This window comes from Dama dama, chromosome X (assembly GCF_033118175.1).
Source record: "Dama dama isolate Ldn47 chromosome X, ASM3311817v1, whole genome shotgun sequence".
Classification (NCBI taxonomy): domain Eukaryota; kingdom Metazoa; phylum Chordata; class Mammalia; order Artiodactyla; family Cervidae; genus Dama; species Dama dama.
In genome coordinates this window covers 87,823,520-87,838,598 of record NC_083714.1, presented here as the reverse complement: position 1 = coordinate 87,838,598, position 15,079 = coordinate 87,823,520, and the positions used below count along the sequence as shown (strand labels likewise).

Here is a 15,079-nt window from a genome sequence, read left to right as displayed (position 1 = left end):
AAAGAAGTATGCAGAAAACACCCTGGTTTCATGAAGAACAAGCTGATGTAATGTTAAACTATCTTCCCCTTAGAAATGCACTAATTTAGGGTATAAAAGCCACGGTAAAAAATAAAGCATTGCCAGACTCCCAGACTCTGCCAGACCCTGCAAACACCCCCATCATGCATATTAGTACCATAAGGGCATTAGTACCATTTGCCAAACAAACTAAAATACAGCAAAGGAGTTTAAATTAAAACACTCCTTTCACCCTGGATAATCTCATTAAATACCATTAAATACCCTCTCCCTCCCCCTCTCCCTCCCCCTCTCCCTCCCCCTCTCCCTCCCCCTCTCCCTCCCCCTCTCCCTCCCCCTCTCCCTCCCCCCTCTCCCTCCCCCCTCTCCCTCCCCCCTCTCCCCCTCTCCCCCTCTCCCCTTCTCCCCCTCTCTCCCTCTCTCCCTCTCCCTATCAAGGCTGGTCTCAGGTCTCTCTCTCGCCGACGCAGTTCATCCTGAGGGTACCCCTGGATCCTGCTGAGGCTGGACCCCGGCATTCTAGTTACCTGATTATTCATTTGTGTTGAATATAATTATGAGCCCATTAAAGGCATTCTTCATTTCTGTTAATGTGTTTTTAATTTCTATCATTTTAACTTGACTGCTTCTTATAGTTTCTGCCTCTCTTCTGATATTACTTATGTGATCTTGTCTGTTGCCTATGTTTCAAACATGTTCTCCTATTTTCTGTTAGTTCACACAGCTTGTATCTGAGTCTGGTTTTAAAGATTACACTTTTTCAGACATTTATTTTTATCACTCGTGATTTACATAATAATTTATTGAAAGTCAGATATGTTATATAAGATAGTGGATATTGAAGTAAATATGTTTTATTCTTTGAGAAAAACACACCTTTCCTTTGTCTAGGCTTTTAATGTGGAATTTTGTATCACATTAGTGAGAATTGGGCTTTTTCTGAAGCTTGTTCCTATGTTATCTCAGTGCATTAGAGATTTTGAAGCATATAATGATAGCTTGTTTCTCTGTTCCTGCTTGGCTTTGGGTTTCCCCCATTGCATTTCTTCCCAGAGAGGGTCTTTCCTCTTCAGTTTTCCACTGTATATTATTTTACTTTTAAACTGGTTCTTTGATTCTGGGTCTTAGAGTATGGCCTGTACACGTTTTCTTGCACCTTCATATTTAATGCTGCTCCCAGCTTGTATTCATGTTCCTTCCCTAGGGCTAAAGGTTTTTTTTTTCCTCCCTTACCCAGATGTAGTTGGTTTCCACCACTGGGTTTCCCCACATTGTGCAGTTAGGCTTTTGTTCCTTGGGGAAGATGGGCCTGGTATTAATTTTGGTCTGCCCTCTATTATTCTGCCCAGTGTTTCAGGCCACAGGTTTTGGTGAGCTTACTTTGAGATTAAGGTTGTTTTTTTTCTTTTTTGTAAGAGAGATAGAAGAGATACCTCTGGCAGGATTTCACCCATAGTTGCTGCTCCCCCTTCCCCATACAGCACAAATGGAATCTGTCTCTGTGATCTTCCCTGGGGCCACCTGATGATAAAGACTATATCTCTGGCAGGATTTCACCCATAGTTGCTGCTCCCCCTTCCCCATACAGCACAAATGGAATGTGTTTTTGTGATCTTCCCTGGGGCCACCTGTTGATAAAGACTGCAGGCCAGTACAGCCTGACACCTGTTTTTGAAACCTTGAGGGACTTCTCATTCTCATGGAGCCCTGCATTTGGCCATTAATGATTGATTATAATTTTTACTATAATATTCCTACCTGCTTTTATATGACTTTCTGTGGCATTGTTCCACTAATCAGTTGCTCAGATTCTATCATTCCCTGTAGGCACCTTCTCTTCTCTAAATTTCTTCATAACTCTTTGCCACAGTGGCTTAACTTTAAGGTCAGAAAAATCACTAATTTGCAGTTGTCAAGCTTTTTTTCTTCTTTTAAGGAACATAGTGATGCTGATTCTAATGTATCTGAGCTTTGTCATCTTTGTTACTTTTGTTTGTTGATATTTTTTCATTTGCATTATTTCATCACTCCAAATCTTTGTTGTGATGAGACAAAGAACCAAGGAGCATACACTCGCCTGACAATTTCAACTTTTTTTTAGTATTCCATGGACATGACTGAGCAACTTCACTTCAAAACTTAATGTTCTTTAAAAACTTTTGGTTGCATCTCTTCAATTTGTTTTGTTGTTGTTGCTGTAGAGATTACAATATACAAACCTAGTAATAATCACCTAACAGTTTGTATAGATTTAATGTTTTACCACTTTCAGGTAAAACACACACTTAGATCTCTTTAAACTCCCTCATTTTTTAAAAAGTAGTTGCCATGTGTCTTCAGTTCAGTTCAGTTCAGTCCCTCAGTCATGCCTGACTCTTTGCTACCCCATGGACTGCAGCATGCCAGGCCTCCCTGTCCCTCACCAACTCCCAGAGTTTACTCAAACTCATGTCCATTGAGTCGGTGATGCCATCCAGCCATCTCATCCTCTGTCATCCCCTTCTCTTCTCGCCTTCAATCTTTCCCAGCATCAGAGTCTTTTCAAATGAGTCAGTTCTTCCCATCAGGTGGCCAAAGTATTGGAGTTTCAGCTTCAGCATCTGTCCTTCCAGTGAATATTCAGGACTGATTTCCTTTTATATGTTTTGAAAACCCACCAGACTGTATTATGATTCCTTTCATATTTTAGAGTCTTATATATTTTAAAGAACTTATTTAGGAGAAGAAAAATGGTCATTTAGTCACTTACCAGTTCTGTTCTTCCTTCATTCTTAAAGATCCTAGCTCCCTCTGGTCATTATTTATCTTCAAGACTAAAGAACTGTATCATTTCATCTCAACGCTGCTTGAAATGAATTTTCTTCATTTTCCTGAATCTTAAGAATGTGTTCATTTCACCTTCATTCCTGGAGGACGTTTTTATTGGATAAGGAGATATTAGATAAGGAAACCATTAATCTATTCTTTCAGCACTTTAAATAAAGATACTTTTCTACCATCTATCTCCTCCATTGTTTCTCATGAGAAATTTGCAGTTGTTTAGAATCATTGTTTCCCCATAGGAAAAGTGTTGATTTTTGCAGCTACCTGTAAGATTTTTCTTTATTTTTCTTTTTTAGCAGTTTGACTAATATTTTTGAATGATTTTTCTTTCAGCTTATCTTGTTTGGGCTTACTGAGGTGGTTGAATATATATATATATATATATACACACACACATACATACATATATATATATATTTATCTTTCAATCAAATTTGGGAAATTTTTGGCTCCTACAAATATTTTTTCCTGCAGTATATTGTTTTTCTCATTCTGGTATCAGAAGACTTGTATACTAGACTTTTTTATATTGCCCCAAAGGGCCTGAGTCTCTGTTTTGTTTCAGCCTTTTTTTGTTGTTGTTCTGTTGTTCAGATTGGGTAATTTCTGTCTTCAAATTCAGTGACTCTTTTTCCCTGTCTCCATTTCTGCTATTGAGATCTTAAGTGAATTTTTTTGTTGTTGTAGGTGATTTTTTTTTTTTAGTTAAAAAATTTTCAATTTGGTTCTTTTTAAGTGTTATTGAGATATAATATCATACCAAAAAATTATTCACCTTATGTGCACAATTCACTTATTTTCATTAAATTTGTGTACAGTGTGCAGCTGTTACCACAATCCAGTTTTAGGACATTTCACTATTTCCAAAAATTCCATCAGTCCTGTTCTGTCCTCAGCCCCTGGCTACCACTGATCTATCTAAAATGAGCCTTTTCTGGATATTTCATATTAATGAAATTATATGATGTTTATATAGTTTGACCCCCCTCGCTTTTTAAAGTCTTTTTTCTTTTCTTTGTTTTTTTGGCCATGCTGCAAGGCTTACAGGATCTTAATTCCTCCAGGGATTAAACCTGGGACCAAGGCCTTGAAAGCACTGAGTCCTAACCACTGGACTGCCTGGGAATTCTCAAAATCTTTTTGAGGTTGATCCTTGTGGTAGCATATCACAATATTTTATTCCTTTTTTAGAGCTGACTATTACTCAGTTTATAAATACACTACATTTTTTTTTCCATTTTGCACTTGACAAAGTTCATTTGTTTCCCCTTTTTGTTTTTCTTTTGTCTGTTAATAAATGTTGCTGTGAATATTGATGTATATCTTCTTGTATATTTTCATTTCTCTTGTGTAGATTTTTTTGGAGTAGATTATCTGGGTCATATTTATTTAGCTTTTAAAGAAACTGTGAACTGTTTTCCAAACTGTCTGTACTCTTTTACATTCCCACCTACAATATATGAAAGTTCACATTTCTCCACATCCTCATCATCACTTGTTACTACCTGTGTTTTTTATTATACCCATTTTAGTTTGTGTGAAGTGGTGTTTTGTTGTGGTTTTATTTTGCATTTCGTTAAGCTTAATGAGGTTGAGCATCATTTCATTTGCTTATTGTTCATTTATATGTATTTGAAGGAATAACATTTAAACCTTTTCTGCATTTCTAATTTTTTTCTTATTGTATCTATAGAAGTTGAACACAAAGTTAGCAAATATAAGATTTTCAAATATTTTCTCCCACTATGTAGCTTGTCTTTTCATTTTCTATAGTGTTTATCCATAGCACTAAGATTTTTAATTTTGATGAAGCCCAATATAGCAGTTATTTTCTGTATCTAATCATTTATCAATGTTGCACTGTCTTGTTTACTGTAAATTTAAGGTAAGTTTTAAAATCTGGTAATGAGGGGCTTCCCTGATGGTCCAGTGGTGGTTAAGACTCCATGCTTCCAATGCAGGGGTAAGACTTCCATCCCTAGTTGGGGAACTAAGACCTACATGCCTTGGGGTGTAGTCACAAAAAAAAAAAAAAAATCTGTGATGAAAGACCTGATAGTTTTGTTGTTTTTCAAAATTGTTTCAGGTATTCTGTATTCTTTGCATTTAGGATCATTTGCCATTTTCTACCAAAAAGAAAAAAGAAAGCAAGCCTGTTGGGATTTTGACATAGATTGTATTGACTTTGTAGATCAGTTTGATGAGAGTGTTCTAATCCAAACATAGATTTTCATAACTTTCTTTCCATTTGTATATATCCTTCAATTTTTCCAAGTAGTGTTTTGTAGTTTTTAAGTATAAATCTTTTCTTTTGTTAAAATTCTTAGATATTTTATTCTTTTTGATGCTATTCAGAACAGAGCTCTCAATTTCATTTTTGGATGACTTACTGTAGTATAGAAATACAATTGATTTGGGGGTTTAAATCCTGTAATCTATTGCTTCCTAATCTTTTTTGTTAGTTTTTTTTTGTTTTATTATGGATTCCTTAGAACTTTCTACTTATAAGATTATTTCACTTACAGATAAGTAAAATTTTACTTCTTCTTTTCTAATCTCATTTTCTTTAGTTTTTCCCCTTTATTTACTGCCTAGAACTTCCAATACAGTGTTGAATAGAAGTGGTAGGAGTGGGCATTTTTGTCTTATTCCCTTTAGGAGAAAGCATTTAGTCTTTCACCTGAAGGATATTAGTAGCTATAGGTTTTTGTTTTGTAGATATCCTTTATTAGGTTTCTTTTCATTCTTAGATTTTTGAATTTTAAAGTATTGAATGACCTTGGAATTTAGTCAAGTGCTATTTTTATGTTCATTGAGATGATTATGTGGTTTTTCTTTTGGAATTCAATGTATTTAACTACATTGATTTTTTTTTATTTTTATTTTTTCCATTTATTTTTATTAGTTGGAGGCTAATTACTTTACAATATTGTAGTGGTTTTTGTCATACATTTTTTTTTCATTTATTTTTATTAGTTGGAGGCTACTTTACAATATTGTGGTGGTTTTTGTCATACATTGACATGAATCAGCCATGGATTTACATGTATTCCCCATCCAGATCCCCCCTCCCACCTCCCTCTCCACCCGATCCCTCTGGGTCTTCCCAGTGCACCAGGCCCGAGCACTTGTCTCATGCATCCAACCTGGGCTGGTGATCTGTTTCACCCTAGATAATATACATGTTTCGATTGCTGTTCTCTCGAAACATCCCACCCTCGCCTTCTCCCCCAGAGTCCAAAAGTCTGTTCTGTACATCTGTGTCTCTTTTTCTGTTTTGCGTATAGGGTTATCGTTACCATCTTTCTAAATTCCATATATAAGTGTTAGTATACTGTATTGGTCTTGATCTTTCTGGCTTACTTCACTCTGTATATTGATTTTTGAATTATGAAACATGTCTGAGTTTCTGGGATAAACTTTACTTTGTCAAGATGTTGTTAGATTAGATTTGCTCAAATTTTGTTAATTGTTGCATTTACTTTCATGAGGGAGATTCCTTTGTATTTTTCTTATATCTTTGTGAGGTTTTAGTATCAACATGATTGTGGCCTAATTCATTAAAATGAGTTGGGATGAAATACCTCTTTAATTTTCTGAAATAATGTTTGTAGAATCCATATTATTTCATCCTTACATATTTGGTAGAATTCACCAGTGAATTCACTTTAGCATGATGTTTTCTTTTGGGGAAGACTTTTAACATTTAAGGTATATCTTTAAGTTATATACTTATATTTGAGTGAGCTTTGATAGTGTGCATCTTTTAAAGAATATGACCATTCATCTCAGTCATTGAGTTTATTTACAAGAACTTGTTCTTAAAATTCACTTATCATTTTTTTATATGTATATAATAGGGTGATGTCACCTTTCTCTTTTGTGGTAATGCTGTCCTGCTTTCTCTCATTTTCTCTGCTTTCTAATCAGCCTGGCCAGAGGTTTATTAATTTCATTGATCTTCCCAAAGATCTACATTTTGGTTTCATTGATTTTCTTTATTATTTTATGTTATCAATTTCATTGATTTTTTTGTTTGTTTTTATGCTGATTTTTGCCTCCTACTTACCTTTAGTTTTATTTGCCCTTTTGATAATTTGTTAAGGTCAGGTCACTGAGTTAAGACTTCATATAGGGGTTTTATGCTATTTTCTCCTATGTACATCTATGGTTGCACCCCATAACTTTTTATTTATTTTAATTTTTTATTATGTTTAATCTACTTCTAATTTTTGCATTAATTTCTTCTTTGATCCATGAGTGTGCTGTTTAGCTTGCATATATTTGGGAGATATTCCAGAGATGTTTCTGGATTATTAACTATTTTAACTCTCTTATAGTCAAAAAATAAACTTTATGTTATTTGCATTCTTTTAAATTTACTTAAGATTGTTTTATAGTCCTGATTATGATCTATCTTTAAAATGCTTAGTATGTACTTAAAAAAAGCACATGTGTTCTGCTGTTGGCTGAAGTGTTACAGAAATATCAGCCAGGTCAAGTTAGTTGATTGAGTTGTTCAATCTATATGTTACTGATTTCCTATCCATTTTTGGTATCAATCATAGAGAGAAATATATTGAAATCTCTACATATAGTTGCAGTCAGTCCATTTCTTCTTGAAGTTCTGTAAATTTTTGCTTAATTTGTTTTGAGGCTTTCGTCATTGTTAAGTCTTTCTTAACCCCTTTATCATTATGAGATGACTTTCATCTATGGTAGGGAATATTCTTTAGTCAGAAGTCTGCTTTGTCTGCCCCAAAGTCCTTGGTTTCTAGCAAATTGAGCCATGAAGAAAAAACAAACTTGGAGAAAATTGAGGAGAGGATACAATCCAGATGATTGTTGATATTTAACTTGTTAAGGTTAGGCTGTGAGTGCATGAAGTAGAAGAGTTGATGAAGATATGAGGCCTTTGAATTTTTTAATATATAGGAAAATTCAGCTTTTTTCACTTGTGAAAATTACAGACCCCAGCTAAAGCAGAACTTGAACCCTTTTAAAAGATAAATTTAAGTTCCGAAATAACTTTTATGGTATAATACACCTTAAACAGAATTTGAAAGAAAACTAATTTGTGTTGCACATAAAAGATAAAGGGTTTCTATCTCTGCTATTTCAAAGAGTTTGTAAGAAAAATAGTCAATTAGGAAAATTCCAGAAATAAACTCATAAGTTTTAAATTGGAAAAAAAAAAAAAGAAAAATAGTCAATTAATGGGTAAAAGATATGAGTAGATAATTCCATGGAAGTGCCTGTCCAAATCAATAGTAAATATAGAAAATATACTGAAGAAAATGCAAATTACATTTTAAGTGCGATACTTTCTTACCTGCTAGATTGGAATAAAACTAAATAGACAACTAGTAATGGCAGTGGTGGGAGAAGGGTACTTTTATATGTTGGCTGTGGAACTGTGAATTGTCACTGTCTGACCTGTAAGACCTTCCACTCAGGAAGCCTCGCCCCAAGCTCTTCTACTTTCTGGAGACCACACTTCTTACCTAGACTTCACATCAGTGGCTTTGAGTTCTGTCTTTGTTACTGGTATCTGAGGAATTTATTTTTTTCTCTTTGATCTTTTATCAGTATGTTCTGTTTTATCCAGCATTTCTACTTTGAGTAGAAATCTGCCTGCAATGCAGGAGACATGGATCCCTGGGTTGGGAAGATCCTCTGGAGAAGGGAAAGGCTACCCACACCTGTATTCTGCCCTGGAGAATAGTATAGTCCATGGGGTCGCAAAGAATCGGACAGGACTGAGCGACTTTCCATTTCACTTTCTACTTTGAGTTGTGTGAGGGACAGTTTCCCATAGAACTCTTAAGTTCACCATAGTGATTGGAATTCATCTTTAAAAATGTCGCCAAATTTGTTACCATATCACTCAAAAGAGGAAAGCTGTCTTTTCAAGTATTAAGGAGATAGAAATAATAAAATATAAAGTAATTCATGAAATTAGCATCCATGAACCTTTGTTGGAAAAGATATTTAACAGTGAAATATAGTCAATCAAGAAGTAAATAAAAATATAAAAATTCGTATTTTAAGGCAAGTCAAGGAATATTTAAAACTAAAACTTTTTCTCTGCTGTCTGGCCTCCTCTCTCCTGTCTGCTGTGCATTGTGTATCTGCATGACGCATCGACCAAACCTCTCCATCAGCAGAAATACCTGTTTAATCATAAGGAGCAACATTCTCCTAGCACCAACCAGATAACTCTTTAAAAGATAACATTCCTTCTTAATCTTGTATGGAGTCACAGTGTCCCCTGCTTAGAGATCTGAATTGTGCAAACTATGTATGTCATTTAATGTACACCTTTCTGTCCCAAAAGTTTTGACCTCTTATGTTTGGAACAGTACTCCAAGCTTTCTGAGAGGCTGTTACTGGGTTATACTCCTCAATTTGATTTGAGTAAAATTTTCCTTTCCCTTCATAGATTGACTGTTGATTTTTTGGTCAACAATAGGAATAGAATTAACTGTTATAAATGGGCTGGTGGTAAACATTGAATCCATGGTAAATAGAGGAAAAACTGAGGGAGTTAAGGTTACACAACAAAATGTGTTATAAAAGAAAATAGAAATGCATGAGTCACCGAAATTTGTCCTTTTGTGAGGAGTTGTGGAAGTAATTATCCTCATTCTTCACTGTATGGTGTCAGTACTTTGTAGACTTTAAAAAAATGCAGAATGTAAGAGTTGTGAGCTAAGTTTTATATGGAGTAGAATGAGGACTGCAGCCCAGGAGATAGCACCTCAGGGAACTCAAGAGACTGCTCCGGGAGAAGGAAGAGTTCAGGGGATGGACAGTATATACGTGATTTTTGGTGAAGGGCGAGTACGTGCTATCTAGTACCTGTTTTTCTAGATTTCTGCTAGTCTCGTGAAACATTAGTCACAAGGAACAGTTGTGTCACCATGAAGGATTTTAGTGCTTTTCTAGATATTAAGAGATACAAGAATTGGGCTCATAAAATTGGCTCCTGAAAATACCTATCTGAAGACCTGTCCTACCAGTCTCCACACCCTTACCCCGCCCCGCCACCGGCATAGTTCAGTTCAGTCGCTCAGTCCTGTCCTCCTTTCTACTCTCCACACTGAACTCCTTTCAAGGGGTGTTGAAAGTCAGCAGCTGCAGCAGCACATGATTTAATCCTTGTAGATAGCAAGTGCCAATTTATAGTTGACAACTTTAATATGTGATAAAAATATGTTTTATACACTAATGCTTTTTTATCCAAAAAGACTTTAAGATGTCATTTTGAAAGTTACATTTCTTGTGAAACAACATCTGAAATTCAGCAAGTCCTTCAGTGTCATTTTCTCTTCTTTTTTAAAACAAGTAAAGTAAGGTTGAAAAAAAATAAAAGCTCATATAATCCTACTTTTAAACTTTGAAGTATAGTTTACATATATTAAAATATAGGGAAGAAATTTTTCTGTAACCTTATAGGTTCTTCTGGCCTGTCTAATAATTAAATTGACATGATTCATTTATAGGAGAGTAACAGGAGAAAATCAAAAGTTCAAGAATATGTGTACTTGTGACAGAGCCAGGAATATTGAGTAACTGGTCAAAATGGCTGAAGCCTTCACTTTGAATACCATCTTGAGTTCAGTTCATAGCAGTTCAGTTCAGTTCAGTCGCTCAGTTGTGTCTGACTCTTTGCGACCCCATGAATCACAGCACGCCAGGCCTCCCTAGCCATCACCAACTCCTGGAGTTTACTCAAACTCTGTCCATCGAGTTGGTGATGCCATCCAGCCATCTCATCCTCTGTCGTCCCCTTCTCCTCCTGGCCCCAATCCCTCCCAGCATCAGGATCTTTTCCAATGAGTCAACTCTTCGCATGAGGTGGCCAAAGTATTGGTGTTTCAGCTTCGACATCAGTCCTTCCAATGAACACCCAGGACTGATCTCCTTTAGGATGGACTGGTTGGATCTCCTTGCAGTCCAAGGGACTCTCAAGAGTCTTCTCCAATACCACAGTTCAAAAGCATCAAGTTTTCAGTGCTGAGCTTCACAGTCCAACTCTCACATCCATACATGACCACTGGAAAAACCATAGCCTTGACTAGATGAACCTTTGTTGGCAAAGTAATGTCTCTGCCTTTTTTTTTGTTGTTGTTGACTTCAATGAGAGATATTTATTTCAGGATGGTTTGTAACAGCAATTGCAAGCTCAGGGAAAAGGAAAATAGGAAAGATTTTGATAAAAAAAAGTTTGTATCATAGTGTGATAGTGCATTTTTACTGGTTAAATGATAAAATGCAATAAGACAGGTAGCATACACCTATATTACTGCATCATTGGCTTGATTAATCACTTAATCATTTTCACACCCCTTAGCAAAATGAGTGTTAACTATATTTTATGATCTTTTAGAGAAGGTGAAAATGTTGTTTCTACAAGTTTTATTTATTTTTTAATATGCTGTCTAGGTTGGTCATAACTTCCCTTCCAAGGTGTAAGCGTCTTTTAATTTCATGGCTGCAATCACCATCTGTAGTGATTTTGGAGCCCAAAAAAATAAAATGTGACACTGTTTCCACTGTTTCCCCATCTATTTCCCATGAAGTGATGGGACCAGATGCCATGTTCTTAGTTTTCTGAATGTTGAGCTTTAAGCCAACTTTTTTACTCTCCTCTTTCACTTTCATCAAGAGGCTTTTTAGTTTCTCTTCACTTTCTGCCATAAGGGTGGTGTCATCTGCATATCTGAGGTTATTGATATTTCTCCTGGCAATCTTGATTTCAGCTTGTTCTTCTTCCAGCCCAGTTTCTCATAGCTAAAGACAAAAGAGGTTGTTGGGGGTAGTGGTTTGGGACCTCACAGGGAAGGAAGGCAATTCACATGGAAAAGCAAACATTTGGTATGTAAATGCAGACAACCTGACAAGGAGTAGACCCTTGATCTCTAGGTCTTGCTGAATTTCCTCCCATCACAGCTAGTCCATATTATTTGCAGATATTTCTGGTGATAGCTCTATTCCAGGAACAGGCCCTTAATCTATGTTCTTTAGGTAGTTTCAGGATAGGTAGGAAGAAAGTCTTCCAGAGTCTTCTGTTATTTATAAATAATCAGCCAAAATTAATCCTCATGCCAAAGAGAAACATTTTGAGGTGGCAAATTTTGCATCTTAAGTGTTTCATTTCCATCACCTATGAAAGTTTCCTTGTGCTCCTTTCCAATCAATTCACCTCTCCCTACCTAACAGCAGTGATTTAATTCTAGGTTAATGAAATTATTTGTAAATGTTTTTGATTTACCAATATTTTTCATTTTTGTTTTATTTTTTCTATATTTTTCTTTCAGTTTTATTGAGATATAATGGACTATAGCACTGTATATAAGTTTAAGGTGTATAGCATAATGATTAGACTTACATGCATCATGAAATGATTACCACAGTGAATTTGGTGACTATCCATACCTCATATAGATGCAAAATTAAAGAAATAAAATTTTTTCTTGTGTTGAGGACTCAGGATTGGTTTACTCTTAAGAGTTTCCATGTATAACATATATCAGTGTTAATTTATTTTGTTGTAACATACATCCCTAGAACTTATTTATCTTATATAAGTACTAAATTACTGTACTTTTGACTGCCTTCATCCAGTCCCCCCAACACCATCCTGTCAATCTCTGGTAGCCAAAAATCTGGTGCCTTTTTGTATGAGTCAGTTTATTTTGAAGTATAATTCACCCACAATGCTATTAGTTCCTGTTGTACAGCAAACATACTGATTTCATATTTCTGTATATTTCAAAATGATCATCATGATAACTTCACTTAGCATCTGTCACCATTCAAAGCTATTACTTAATTATTGGCTACATTTCCCACACTGTACATTTCATAGCTGTGACTCATTTATCTTGAAACTGTAAGTTTGCCCCTTTAAACTTACCCTCATCTATCTCTTCTGCCCACTCATTCCCCTCTGGCAACCATCTGTTCTCTGTATTTATATTTCTGTATTGTTATATTTGTTCATTTGTTTTATTTTTTAAATTGCACTTAGCATAATAATAATTGATGCTTTTGAATTGTGATGTTGGAGAAGACTCTTGAGAGTCCCTTGGACAGGAAGGAGATCCAATCAGTCCATCCTAAAGGAAATCAGTCCTGAATATTCATTGGAAGGACTGATGCTGAAGCTGAAACTCCAATACTTTGGCCACCTGATGGGAAGATCTGACTCATTTGAAAAGACCTTTATGTTGGGAAAGATAGAAGGCAGGAGGAGGAGGGGATGACAGAGGATGAGGTGGTTGGATGGCTTCACCTACTCAAGGGACATGAGTCTGAGTAGGCTCCGGGAATTGATGATGGACAGGGAAGCCTGGCATGCTGCAGTCCATGGGGTCAAAAAGAATTGGACACAACTGAGTGACTGAACTGAACTATAGCATAATACCCTCTAGGTCAGATTTCATTTTTTTTTTGGCTAAGTAATAGTCTGTTTAGTGTGTGTGTTTGTGTGTGTGTGTGTTTGTACACATACCACATCTTCTTTATCCATTCATCCATTGAAGGGCCTGGAGTATCCCAAACCTGGTGTTGGTCAGCTGATGAATGGGCTGGATCCTGGGGTAGCTGACTGAAGGGCCCACAGTGTCTTAGTGCAGCTGTTGGCTTGCTGGTAGGCGAGGTTGGATCCCAGTCTTCCTGGGGCTAGTGCCAATCTGTTTGTGTGCAGAGCCATGTCCCACGGTTTTTGACTACAGGGCCCTGGGAAATCCTGAAGCTGATGTCAACTTCTCTGGTGCATAAGGCTGGGGCCCAGCAGGTCCCAGAGTTGGTGCGACCTCTGGTGCACCATAGGTGAGTCTTGACAGTCATAGTCTGTGGGGCTGTGGTAGTCCTAAGGCTCATGTCTTCTCACTGGTGGGCACAACCAGGGTGCAGGGGATCCCAGGGTTAGTGTCCACCCACTGGTGGGTGCAGCCTGGACCCTTGATGTCCTGGGGCTAATGCCTGCCTGCTGATAGCCAGAGCTGGGTCCTGGTATCTGGCTGCAGAAACCTGGGGTCTCAGAGTTGGTGTCTGCCCACTCACTGGTAGGTGAGCAGGAACCTGGGGTCTCAGAATTGGTGTCGGTCCACTCACTGGTAGGTGAGTTGGGTCTCTATGGCTGACTGTAAGCCCTCAGAGTGCCTGGACTAGTGCTGGTGCACTGGTGAGTGGCCTATGTCTGAAGGTGGCTAGGTGCTCAAGGGGTCCTAAGGCCTGCTGGTGGGTGGGTCTGTGTTGCCATCTGGTTAGCTGCTTGACCTTAAGCATCCCAGTATTGATGGTGACAGGCTGGTGGGTGGGGCCAGTTCAACCCTTAATAAGCTAGAGGGAAGATTCAAAAATGGTACTCTCCAGTACCAGTATCCTCCTGACAGAAGGAGCTCCCCAAAACAGTTACTGCCAGCATGTGTGACCCCAGGGTGAGCTATAGTTGCCTCATGCCTCTCCCAGAGCCTCTGCAGGATCAGCAGGAGCATCTGATCCTTTCACATTATTGCTTCTTCCCAGAATCTGAGTATGTGAGATTTTGGGTGTGCCCCTTAAGAGTTGAATCTCTTCTACCCTCTGGTTCTCCTGGAAAGTAAGCCATCTAAATTTTTTTTTAATTAATTTTTTTTTATTGAAGGATAATTGCTTTACAGAATTTTGCTGTTCTCTGTCAAACCTCAATATGAATCAGCCATAGGTATACACACATCCCCTCCCTTTTGAAGCTCCCTCCCATCTCCTTCCCCATCCCACCCCTCTAGGTTGACACAAAGTCCCTGTTTGAGTTTCGTGAAATTTTTAAATGAAATATTTCAAACAGAATATATTGAGAATGACAAACTGAGTGCTTGTTATCACCACCCTTCTTTAACAAATCTTAAACCTTATCGTATTCTGTTTCAGATTTTTAAAAACTTTAAACAGTGCAGTCAAAGCCTCCTCTTCATCACATGCCACAAGTAAGTCCTCTTCTGAAGTTGTATGTCCTTACCATGTGCTTTTTAAAATACTTTCACTGCTTAGATATATAGTAATAGTTTTTCCATGCTACTAAGCTTTATTAAAATTCTATCATATTTTATGTATTCCACAACTTGGTTTTTTCACTCATCATTATTTTTGAGATACAGGATATTCAGTAACTGTGGAGCAGTGTAGCCATAGTAGCTATTTACAGTATCTTTTGTGGGATTCATCTATATTGATAAGTATATTA

At 37.0% G+C, this 15,079-nt stretch overlaps 1 long non-coding RNA gene across 4 annotated transcripts in view; it reads left to right on the top strand.

Annotated features, from left to right (window-relative positions):
* The window catches only part of LOC133051945 (uncharacterized), a 121,086-nt gene that overhangs the window by 48,981 nt on the left and 57,026 nt on the right, over positions 1 to 15,079 (top strand). For all 4 annotated transcript variants that reach the window (XR_009691972.1, XR_009691974.1, XR_009691973.1 and 1 more), the window contains exon 2: positions 14,767 to 14,822. This is a non-coding gene — a long non-coding RNA (uncharacterized LOC133051945). The remainder of the gene's footprint in view (positions 1 to 14,766; positions 14,823 to 15,079) is intronic.